The sequence below is a fragment of the Equus przewalskii genome, chromosome 8 (genome assembly GCF_037783145.1).
Source record: "Equus przewalskii isolate Varuska chromosome 8, EquPr2, whole genome shotgun sequence".
NCBI classification, from domain to species: Eukaryota; Metazoa; Chordata; class Mammalia; order Perissodactyla; family Equidae; genus Equus; species Equus przewalskii.
In genome coordinates, this window is record NC_091838.1 from 71,962,296 (window position 1) to 71,975,217 (window position 12,922).

At 42.4% G+C, this 12,922-nt stretch overlaps 1 long non-coding RNA gene across 5 annotated transcripts in view; it reads left to right on the plus strand.

Annotated features, from left to right (window-relative positions):
- The window catches only part of LOC139085149 (uncharacterized), a 142,892-nt gene that overhangs the window by 18,810 nt on the left and 111,160 nt on the right, over window positions 1-12,922 (plus strand). The window contains exon 1 of one of the 5 annotated variants that reach the window (XR_011543219.1): window positions 3,559-3,696. The exons of the other annotated variants lie outside the window; for them this stretch is intronic. This is a non-coding gene — a long non-coding RNA (uncharacterized lncRNA). Of the gene's footprint in view, window positions 1-3,558; window positions 3,697-12,922 lie in introns of those variants that run through there. 5 annotated transcript variants of the gene reach the window in all.

The following is a 12,922-nucleotide window of genomic DNA, read 5'->3' on the forward strand; positions in this document are numbered from 1 at the left end:
CTCAGCCACAGGGCAGGTCCCGATCCTCGTCTTTCATCATCAAGAAAAATAAGTGAATATGGGGTCCAAAACAATGATTTACATCAAATAAAATTGCTCAGGCTTTGTATTTTACAAAATTTGTAGTCCTTTGTCAAAGGGTAAGGAAGGGCTGTTGGTAATTTCTTCACTGGAGTGGTTAAATATCTAGATAAGCATAAATGTGGATGGGTCTGATGGCACCTTTTATTTTCATCTCCTCGTCACCTCCAGGCAGTCCTCATCTTCATGCTAGCTTCTTCTCTCAAGCCTTGCTAAGCTGCCAGGCAATCGGGTGAAGCTGTGGTATCAGATTGAATCACTCCTATATCATCCTATGTGTAATGGATGGATGAATTATCTCAGGGTGTTGAAATCAATGGTAATAGTCCAGCCTGGGATTTCACAGTGTATCTTAGTCAGGGTTCTCCAGAGAAACAGAACCAATAGGAGACATATATATGCATCTCCTATACATAGGATATATATAGGAGATGCATATATAAAGAGATTTACTATAAGGAATAGGGTCATGTGATTATGAAGGTGGGCAAGTCCCAAGATCTGCAGGGTGAGTCAGCAAGCTGGAGACCCAGGAGAGCCAAAAGTATAGTTCCAGTCTGAGTTCAAAGGCCTGAGAACCATGAAAGCTGTTGGTGTAATTCCCATCCGAAGGCCAGTAGACTTAAGATCCAGGAAGTGTCAATGTTTCAGTTCCAGTCTGAAGGCAGAAAAAAAGCAGATGTCCCAGTCTAAAGGCAATCAGGCAGGAAAGAATCCTCTCTTACTCAGGGGAAGGTCAGGCTTTTTTGTTCTGTTTAGGCCTTCAGCTGATTGGATGAGGCCCATCCACCTTATGCAGAGCAATCTCCTTTACTTAGTATATGGATTTAAATGCTAATCTCATCCAACAACACCCTCACAGAAATACCTGGAACAACATTTGACTAAATATCAGGATACCCTGTGGCCTAGTCAAGTTGACACACAAAATTAGCCATCATTTAGGGTAATCCATCAAGGATATGCTGCTCATAGCTCACTCAGAAGGTTTTTAAGCATTCAATTCCCTGCCAGATGTTAGACTGAGGGCCTCCATTCCTTGCTGGTGGTTAGCTAGAGATTGCCCTCAGTTCCTTGCCAAATGGGCCTCTCCAACATAACAGCTTGTTTCATCAAAGGCGACAAGAGAAAGAGAATCTTCTAGCAAAATGGAAGTAACAACCTTTTGTAACCAAATCATAGAACTGACATCCTATCAATTTCGCCAAGTTGCGATGATTAGAAGAAAGCACTGGGTTCACCTCCTGCTGAAGTTGAAGAGATTACATGAAGGTGTGAACACCTGGGGGTGAGCATCACCAGGGTCCATTATAGAATTCTGCCTGTCACACAGCTGGAATGCATATTCAATGTTTGAAGAAGGAATACAAACATTAGAATAGTAATGTCTCAATGTTATAAAAACTGGATTTGAGGGTCCTTTAAAAACCCTTACTAGCTCTGTGAATTTGAGCAAACCCATCAGTATCATTCAGCCTATTTCTTCATTTATTAAAATGGATATAGATTTTTACATTGTTTCTCACCCAATATTATTCCTTTTTTCTTCTGGCAATAGAACTTGGTTTTCTTATGCTCTCCCGTTCTCAGGCCAAGTGATAAAGGTAGAGCTGATATAATACCCCTGCTCCTGTTACTGAAACCAAAGTGGGCTCCCTCCTGGCCAGTGAAATCAGACTCCCCACCAGAAGTGGTTGTCTCACAAAGCAAAGTATATTTGCAGCAAATAGGAGACAATGAGGAATCATTTCCAGAGTCACGGTGTCCCCAAATAAAGGAAAGAAGAGACATTTATTTCAGATGGGGAATGAATATTCAAAAGGGAGAGGTGGGTATTTGCTTGCACAGGGTCAGTTGGAAAACGTGCTTCCACATACACTGCAGGGTAGGTAATAAGGCCTAAGCCGCTCCTGGAGAGATCTTAGCATTAAAAATAAGGCAAAAGTCATAGGCATAGCTCTTGTGGTGAGGCTTGGTCTGATTCAGGGTGGTTGGTGATTGCGTCTCCTTACGTAACAAAAGGGAAAAAAACGATTTGGAAAAACAGTTAAATGCTTCCAAACCCACCCTTGAGATCCTCGGGACAATTAGTCAGGTGACACTCCTACAAGGATGGGCATAGGAATTGGGTCTGGTCATACAGAGCTGCAGTGACTAGTTCAGGATGGAATATAAGCTCCATTCTGTGTCCAGGAGAAACAGGCCTAGGACCTTTTCTGGAAGTATTAGGAACAAGAAAGTCTTTTCTCAGTGAGTTGAAGCTGAGAGAATGTAAAACCTGAAGTTCCATTGGCCATCTGGTTACTCAGTAGTACAAGCCTGAATGAAAATAAAGCTAACACAAGAATTCAATACTGAGATACAGAGAAAGACATGGATTCCTAAAGATATTGAACATCCGGATCTAGCCTTGCCTGAAGCCAGACGACCCTGACTCTAGTTACATGAGCCAATACATTTCTGCTTAAGTCTCTTTGACTTGTGTTTCTGGCAATTGCCTGATGCATCCAGCACCGAGAGCAGCGTGCAGCACGCAGCTGGCGCTCAAGAAATATACACTAACAAACGTATAAAAGATCAATTTTTGGAAGATTAGCAGTGAAATCCAAGGGGCAGGAAGTTGGAACATATCCCCCGCACCGAGTCTTCCTGAACTCTAAAATTCTACAGTTGGCTGCTTCCCAAAACACCTTGTCGAGGCTTCTCCTTTGAACTCGAGTCCAGAATATTCAGGGATGGCTTAGGCGGCTCTCTTCTGTTCATTCGCCACTATCCCCAGGCTCACCACTGTGTAGGTGGGCTGAACTCATAAAACTCTATCTCTTAGCAGCCTCAGGCACAGGAAGTTGGCCCAAAGAAGTTCCAAAAGGAAAAAAAAAAAAAATCCCCCAGCCTATAAGACCCAGAGCAGGAAGCAAAACTAATGAAAGAATGTCCTCAGCTTTCACAGGAAATTATTTTCACTCTGCCTCTATAAAAAGTAACAGATTTGACCCCTCGTCTCCCCCCACCTCCTTCTCAGCTAACTTCCCTGTAGAGGAGATGGGAGAGCAGGCAGCCAGACTGAGGCAATGAAAGACAGGCTACTTTTCGTAAAAATGATCATCAGAAAGCAGTTTGACATAGCCAGAGGCCGCCAAGAGTAGTTAAGGCTAGTGAGTTGTTGAAGTGGACAATTTTGAGTGAAGATATTCATAGCAGTTACTAGTGATCACAGAAGCAAAGCCTCGCTTTTCAGATAAGAAACCAGAGACCGGAATGAAAAAATGTGTTCAGGCTGCTTTTCTCATGGTACTATAACTATTTATTAAGGAAAGTTCGCATATTTTACATCAAATACCTTGATTCGATTTTGATATTATATTGAGATTGAAAGGTAAAAGCTGAAAAACATTGAATCAATGATCCTAGACCGAGGTCCCAGGCTGAGTGCTCTGAAGAACCATTGATTCAAAATTTTTCTTTGCAGCTCGTGGCAGCTATCTGGCCAACCAGCCCAGAAACTATGGGCTGCTGTCCACCCCCAGGGGCATCATGAAAGAATAGCCTGGATCCATCACCTCTATGCAGAGATCCAGCCAACCAAGGGTCAAAGCATCATACTGAATAAAGAGGGTAGGTGATAAGGACATGACCTGTGGGTGGTGCACCCGACAGGCCTGGAGCAAATTAGCACTCAGTCCAACTGGGAGGGAATTACTCATCTCATCCATTGTGACTCTCAGAGAAGATCTCTGATGCTTGGGGCCACCTCTCTCTTATTTTTCACTCTATCTCCAGTGCCTAGTACGCAGCTTGGCAAACAGATTTGTTGATTATGTGAATAAATGCATGAATAAACAAATGACTGCTTCTGACAAAAAAAAAAAAAAGAGAGAGAGAAAATATTTAAAACTCCGTCATCAAAATGGAATTAGAAAACATTTTCAGAGCATGTCAATAAAGAAATGATTCTGCACATTAGCACATTATTTTGCAGTTTTAGGTCTACGAAGAGCTTTAGCACTGAATGTATTTTGATCATCATAATCCTGGATGTCAGGTAAATGCTCTTTCATTTATTCACTCAATCAAAGTTAAGTTTCTGTAACTGCCGTCAGTTTGTTAGCAATTTGGCAAAAAGACCTGCTTAAGAGATGATCTACTCCCATGCCTTCAAGTTCACAAGGAAGTGGAGGAGATATATGTATATATATGTATCTATATGTATCTACATGTATCTACATATAGATACATATATGCACTGATACACACACTTACCCAAATAATCACAATAAAGTAGATAGCTAGACAATTACAATAAAATGTAGCAAGTGCTAATGGAGGAACCAAGAACACACATAAATTGTTCAGTAATTTGCCTATGGCAGCCAGAAAACTTCACAAAGTCATGACAAATTAAAGGAAGAAAAAGAATTTGACAAGTATCCCAAAGTATGAGAAGACTTCCAGAGAAAGAGTAGAGTGAACACAGAACATCGTTTGATACAATAAGCAGAAAATACTTACTGGACAATGGCGGAATATGAGACTAGGAAAGAAAATTGAAGCCAAACCATCAAGGCTTCTAAAACATCGAGCTTGAATCTTGTGTTGCAGGCCATGGGAGCCATTTAAAAATGTCAGTGGAGAGAGGGAGGTAAAGTGTTCAGATCTGCATTTTATTATCCATATTTTCCAGAAGGGGGATCTGAGCAGCAAAGCTTAGATGACTTTTTCTTGGTCATAGGGAGAGTAATAGGAGAGCCAAGTTTATGCTGCATTGGAAAATAAATGTCAAAGACCTACTTCCTGCTCATCGCTTAATCATTAGAGACAGTATTTGTCATGTGGAAAAAGAGTTAATTATAATCAGGCTGGAAATTCATGTACCTCAAAATCTTTAGAAGGAAAAATGAGGGGAAGGAACAAGATAGAATAGCAGATACAAAACAATTCTTATCAGCCTGAATCTGTTTTACATTTCATTCCAGATTCTGCAAATTAGCACCAACACAATGCATCTTTGTTAATTAATGAGGATAACAGTGGGAAAGAATCAATCAGCCACTCTTGTTCAAAAACTCTCTTAGGTAATAACCTGAAGTGAACCTTGGAGTCATGACCCCAGACTAATAGCCTGCTTCATACTCTTTGAACAAAACAATTAAATAACCACATTCTCGGTGGCTCAACTTCCTGAAATAATTAGATTAAAACACAACCTGTCAGGATCCCTTGAGAGGAAGGGGCTTGCTGAATCCATTTTTCTCCTCCCCTCCAGCTTCCGATGGCATGTCCTGCTCTCACACTGAGGGAGCCTGTGCCTGCCCAGGCAAGCCTCTTTGCCACACACTTGATACATTCCTTCTAGACCAGGCTCTCTTACAACTTCTCTCACCTGGACTCCTCCACCGATGGCATTCTTCCTCCTCTTCTGGGCAAACATCTGCCTTTCAGTTCTAACTGGGTTACAAATCTTCTCTTAAAATATAGAAGCCAGAGGCCGGCCCAGTAGCGTAGCGGTTAAGTTCGCATGCTCAGCTTCTGCTGCTTGGGGTTTTGCCGGTTCGGAGCCTGGGCAGGGAGATGGAAACACTCGTCAGGCCATGCTGAAGCGACATCCCACATAGCACAGCCAGAGGCACTCACAACTAGAATATACAACTACGTACTGGGGGGCTTTAGAAAGAAGAAGAAGAAGAAGAAAAAGAAGATTGGCAACAGATGTTAGCTCAGGTGTCAATCTCTAAAAAGAAAAAATATATATATATATATATATATATATATATATATATATATAAGCCAGTATATAACTCTTCTTGGCTCAATTTCAACCGTCCATCCATCTGTCCCTCCATCAATGGATCCATCCAATCTTTATGAGAGATGGGCTCAAATTCTGGGTCTGCCACTTCCTATCTCTATGATCCTAGGCAAATTGCTTAACTTCTCTGCGGCTCAATTCCTTCCTCTGCAAAATGGGAATGATAACAGGTTATACCTTGTATGGTTTAAGTGAGGCTTAAATGATTTAATTGCTACAAAGTGATTCAAAGAGTGCCTGGCTCATTTAATGAGCAGCTTCTCGGTACTAGGAGTTTGGAGATTCAAGTATGAAAATTGTATTGTTCCTGCCACAAAGCACTAAAGCACAAACAGATCCAACCATACATTGGGTTAAATGCAGTGATAGAGAGATGCATGTGGCATCCTAAAAGCAGAGGCTGGGATGACGGCAGCCAGACCAGGGCGCTCCCTGCCAAGTCTTCTGCAGGTGCTGCCTGCCCCGGGTCTTGCAATGCTCTTCTGAGATACCCAAAAACTTTCTTCTCTCATTTCAGTCAGGTCTCTGCCGAGGGATAAGCCTTTTCTGATGCTCTGACCTAAGATAGCCTCACCCTCTGCACTGCATCATTCTCTGTTCCCTTTCCTTATGCTATTTTTCTTCATAGCATTTATCATTGGCTGGTATTATGTTATATATTTACTCATTTATTTGCTTATATCAGTTGTTCTCAACGTTCAGTCCGTGGAACCTGGGAACTTGCCAGAAATGCAAGTTCTTAGGCCCGATCCCGGATCTAGGAAATCAGAATCAGGGGGTGGCGTCCAGAGGTCTGTGTTTTACAGTCACATGCAGGTGATTTAGATTCTTACTAAAGCATGAGAGCCACTGGTTTATAGTGTGTCTCCTCTGGAGAATGACAGTTCCTTGAAGCAGGGATGTTTTCTGTGTACTGCTGTTCCCCGGCACTTAGATCCATGTCTAACACATGCTAGGTGTTCAATCAGTAGTGAGAGAATGAATGAACAAATGAACAAGTGATGACTATATCTCAGCTGGTGCCTGAGCCAAAATCCATACCCAACCTGCTCTCTGTCATCCAGCTCTATTTTCTTTGACAACATGGCTGCAAGAAATAACTTCAACAAAAAATACTGGTATGCCAATATAAAAAGTTAGATCACTTCTATTCAAGTTAAAAGATAGTGGATTTTTTTTCTTTTCTTTTTAACAGATAGAGATAGAGATGTAGAGGCAGATATAGACGTATACGTATCTTTTTGCTGGAGAAGATACTTAAAAAGTGCTTAGTATTTATATAGGAAGAGAAGGATGTGAATACAAACACTGTCAGAGCTCATCAGAGCACCATCATTTGAGCATAAGTTTATGCTGAAGCTGGTTTCACAATGCTCAGGAGACATAGAAAGAATGAGTGTGATAGAAATGTAGCTTGCAGCCAATTTTTGCATCAAGAAATTCTCATACATGATAAGAATATGTCTGTATCTACCACAAACAGCAAAAGCATACCCATGAGAAAAGAGGAGGGAGGGAGAGGGAGATAAGGTGAAACGGAGGCCCGGGGTTGAAGATGGAGAGAGGGAATAGAGATGGATTCTGGTGCTATAGATCTATGGCCTCATTTTCCCCAAGAAAGCAGCCCTCCTCTCTTGCCTGTTGAGCACCATAGCAACGAGCCTACAGCATGTACTGCCCCTGTGGTCCTGAGGTGCATCCATGGCAAGTTAAGAAGCCAAAAAGAAGAGAATCAGAAAGCTTCCCCTGGAGAGGAGGCTGAAGACAGAGGGCTAGTGCACTCCATCTGGTGACGTAGATGGCGTTGAATCCATTCCCAAAGAAGGAAGTGGACAAATCAAGCCTGTAGTTAAACGTTAGTGTTTCGGGGTTGGGTCTGGGGTGGGGGTGAGGCCACAAGTCTCTTTAGCAAAAGACCGAAAAGCACCTGATCAAACACCGAAAGCACCACAAAATGCAGAGCAGCTTGTTCTAAACAACACGAGATGCTGTTTCCCTTCTTCCCAATGTTTGATGTGTTTGATCTGAACTCATTGCACAAAGAGCAACAGCAAGCAAAGGGATGTTTTCTCAAGCTTTCCTGTTAGCACTTTTAAACTGGGCTTAAAATTCCATTTTTTAAAGTCATTTATCTTACATTTGTATAAATGCAAAGATCCTAACTTATTACTTTAAATAATGGTGTATGAAAAATTCTTCGTATTGGGTACTCTATTTAGTGAGGATAGGCTAGGTTCTGCTGAGGTAAGGAATCTACCCCTTTAGGATGACTTCTTTAAACAAAGTTCACTTATTGTTCAAGCTACATGTGCAGTGAAGTTTGCGGAGGGCGTGATGCTGTGCCCCATATAGTATTACAGAGACCCAGATGGATTCTACAGCATCTCTACATATGGCTACATGTTCACTGCAGAAGGGAAGGAAGGGTGGAACGGCTAATCCACCCAGAGGTGACACACATCACTCTGCTTACAACTCAAATCAGTCACAGACTGCTCCACAAGGGGCTGGAAGACAGGGGACCAGATAGGTATTCGGGCAGCAGTGATCATTTCTGTGACAGGGGCAGAGGAGGGGCTCAGTAATTGGAACCGTGAAACAAAGGAGCAGATAGTTACCACTTTTGAGCTTCACTGTGTGCCAAGCACTGTGCTCCTAGCCATGCACGGTCTCACTGACATCACAGCAATCCTTGGAAGGACATACAATTATCCTCATTTTGTGAAAGAGGAAATCTATCGCTTGCCTGCAGTCTCTCACCTAGTAAGTGGTAGAGTTGGGATGTAAATAATACATCGTTCACTTCTCCCTCACCTCGACCCCATCTTCAGAGAGCTCATGGAATACTCTAAGGTCTCAGCTTGAAAGTCATTTGACAGTCATTTCCAAGGGTAGACTTCTCTGACCCCAACTAAGAGGTCAAGTGCTCTGATTTTGTTCTCATTGCACTCTACATTTTTCTTTCAGACGCGTGCCATGATTTTAATTAATCACTGGTTACTCTCTGTCTCAGTGGTAGGATGGAAGATAAGTGTCTTGTTTACTATACATCCCCATCAAGCACGGTGTCCCACACACAATCAGAAATCAGTAAATATTGCCAAATAAGTGACATTCCCTTTTCCTGTTTTCATTCTTCTCATCCACTCCAGACTCAAGCAGATTAATGCTTTAAAAGTACTACATACATCCAGTGTTAGCAAATCCTTGAGGCCTTCCCATTGCCTGTAATGTATAGTCCAAACTCAAGGTGATGTTTAAGCTCTGGCCTCAAACATCCTTTCCAGATTGACTTGGCCTGTATCCCTAACTGGGCCCACTATTATAACCCATACACCCAACACCCCTTAAAATACCTGCTTAGTTGGGGCTGGCCCCGTGGCCGAGTGGTTAAGTTCGCGCGCTCCGCTGCAGGCGGCCCAGTGTTTCGTTAGTTCGAATCCTGGGCGCGGACATGGCACTGCTCATCAGACCACGCTGAGGCAGCGTCCCACATGCCACAACTAGAAGAACCCACAACGAAGAATACACAACTATGTACCGGGGGGCTTTGGGGAGAAAAAGGAAAAAATAAAAAAAAAAAATCTTTAAAATACCTGCTTAGCAACCTCTCACTACCTTTAAAAGATGACTTTGATTTGGTGGTTCTAGACTGTGATCTCAAGCCATCTTTTTTTTTCAGACACTTGGGTTGATGGCCACTAAGCCACTGTGTTAGTGATACCCTCCATCCCTTTTCTCTAAAAGATAATGTTCCCATTGCAACCACGCTCTGGACAACAGCCCCTCTCTCTTCGCCTTTGGAAGGTTGGAGGTGCTTGGGAAGGTGGAGAGGAGGGGAGTGAAACAGAAGTACAATTTATTTAGCTGCTGAGTGCCAGGCCCTTTGCTATGTGCTTTTCAACAACATCCATTCCATTCATTCCTGATAGGTCAGAAGTTGTATTTTCAGTTTATAGAAGACAGGATTCAAGTGGAGCACATTTTATTAATATGAACAAAACTAAACAGAAAATTGATTCTTAGACTCAAGTTTGTCCAATTTTTAAGACAATGCCAATTCCATCACACCCTTGTTACTCCAAGTATGGTCCTCGGGACCCACAGCATAGGCACCATCTGGGAGCTGGTTAGAAATGCAGACTGTCAAGGCCTTCCCCAGGCCTACTGAGTCAGAATCTGCATTTTAACAAACTCCCTAAGTGATTCGTGCATATGTTAAAGTTTGAGGAGCATTATGCTATATCAGTGTTTCTCAAACTTAGCTGCTCGTGAGAATCACTTGGAGTTTAAAATAATCCCCATTACAGGGGCCGACCTGGTGACGCAGTGGTTAAGTTCGCATGTTCTGCTTCAGCGGCCCGGGGTTCTCTGGTTTGGATCCCGGGTGTGGACCATGCACCACTTATCAAGCCACACTGTGGTAGGTGTCCCACATATAAAGTAGAGGAAGATGGGCATGGATGTTAGCTCAGGGCTAATCTTCCTCAAAAAAATGAATAATAATAATAATCCCCATTCCAGGTCCCACTCCAAATCAATTAAGTCAGAATGTCTGTAGGTGGAGCTAGGACCTGAGTGAGTCTTAAAAGCTGCCCTCCACCCAATGATTCTAATGTGCAGTCAGAATTAAGAATAACCATTGCGCACCATTCTACCTTATTATGGGAAATGTATTAATCCTTCTTCTGGTAACAGAACTCTCTTATTACAGGAGGTTTGGTATACCCAAATAGAGGTTAATGATATGGATTCTGTTATTGAAATAAAGCCCAGCATGCAACAGATCTACGAGGACTGTTTCTTTCTGTTAATGTCACTCTGAGGGATGTCAGTTTTCCAAGATCAGCTGGAAAAAAAAATACTTAAGTCAAATGTTTCTTTGCTTTTCATTCATATTCCAGAGCTGTTTAAAGGGAGGACTGATGAAATCTTGTTTTCTAAACATTTAACTTCCAAATTATGAAAATACTGGTGAATGCCAAAGAGGTCTTTAAAGTCCCATTCCTTTTTAACAGGAAGTGACAACTGGTTGGAGGGAAGATGGTAACAGGCTGTAAAGCAAAATAATTGAAGCCTGCAAATTAAACCTTTAAAATCATAATGGCGTTCCATCTCAGGATAATGAGATGGAGAAAATGTTTATTCTTTTAGCATTTGGTACGAGATTCCTCTTAGGGAAAGACTAGTTGGTATAGTGAAAATACGTAGAAATATACCTCCCCTCCTTGATGTAGGTGAGTTCCTGGAGGATATAGGTATGACTGATGCTGTGGCTTCAGATATACAGGACCCTTCTGCTTTATAGGAGAGCAAGAGGAAAGAGAGAGAGAGAAAATTCTAGGATTCTGTGTGCTCAGCGATACAGCCCCTTTCGGTCAAAATGAGTTCTAGTCCAATGCAGGGTATGATTTGGTTCATTGTAGAAAGTGATAAAGGGGCTTAGTGCTGCTTTTAGGTTCACATGGGACCAATCCAAAGGCAGGAGCTGAAAATAGAATTGTTAGTTCTTGGGCATTTGCTAAAATCTTGGCAAAGACTTTGTACATCCCTAACCAGTGGAATTTAGAGGACTTGCGGAAATTAATTCTATAAAACAATGTTCTGACTGGCTGCAGCCTGGTACATCAGGCAAATACGTTGTTTTCTTCCTTGCATTACCATATCAATGTTTGGAAGTTTTGTTGTTGTAGCTGGTAGATCCCATCTCCACCAAATGGAGAGAGTCAACTCTCCAAATAATAATGCAGATTTTCAAACAGTCAGGAGTTCACAAGGCATTATGCGTTATGGGTCTTCAGGTAAAATAGGGGCACCTTCAAGGCTGGAGACAGAGTCCTTCCCAAAGGCCCCCTTCCTCAGGGACCACTTTTCATTGTATGTCCTTTGTTAAGCTCATGTGAACTTATTTGCTTTCTTTAACAAGCTCTGCTAAGTCTGGTCTCCACCCAGCGTCTAAGGTGGACCTGCCCAAGACATTAGCATCACAGGAGGCACTAATCACATTTGAGAATGAAAGAAGTCTTCCACTTAAAGCATTCAAAAGCACAAAGAAACAGAGGTAATGGAGAGCCTAGTTCCAAGTCTTTCAAGAGGGTTGAGCATCAAGCCAAATAAATTGCATAAAGGACTAGCCAGGGCTGGAAAAAGACAATGGAAAAGGTCAAAAACCACTCACAAATGGAAGACAGTTTAAGGCTGTATAATGGGTTAAACTGTGCCCTCCAAAAAGATATGTTCAAATCTTCATCCTTGGAACCTCAGAATGTGACCTTATTTGGAAATAAGATCTTTGCAGATATAATGACATTGAGATGAGGTTATACTGGATCTGGGAGGGCCCTAAATCCAATGACTGTTGTCCTTATAAGAGGAGAAAACATGCACAAAGAAATAAACACAAAGAAGAAGCCCTTGTGCAGATGTTGGCAGAGGTTGGAGTCATGCTGCCAGAAGCCAAGGAGTATCCGGGTCTACTAGAACCCAGACGACATGGTCAAAGATTCTTCCCTCGGAGCCTCAGAGGAAATGCGGCCCTGATTTCAGACTTCTGATCTTTGGAAACATGAGAGAATAAATTATTACTGCTTTATGCCACCCACCTTGGGGGTCATTCTTACAGCAGCCCTAGGAAACTGACACAGGCTGGGAGTATAATTTGGGAACCACACAGGTAAAGACACCTGGAGGTAGGCAGGTTATATTGACTTACTTGTATTTCTTTGCCCAGTTCAAGGGTCCTGTTGACAAAAGTAATCCACAACCAATCTATAAATGAAAATTTGGGTGAGTTTATTCTGAGCTGAAATCTGAGGACCATGGCCCGGCAACTTTCTTCCCGAAGGAAGAAAGGGCACCAGGGAAGTGAGGTATACAGGGTGGTTATATACCCCCAAACAGGCTGTTTCACATATGATTGAAATCTCCCTCCTACAACAGTCACAAGATTGCCCTGTCAGCACAGCCGTTGATGGACACAGCAGATAGTGGGTCTGCTATCTCGGAGGGCACAGCAGGAGGCAAGTCTATTGTCTT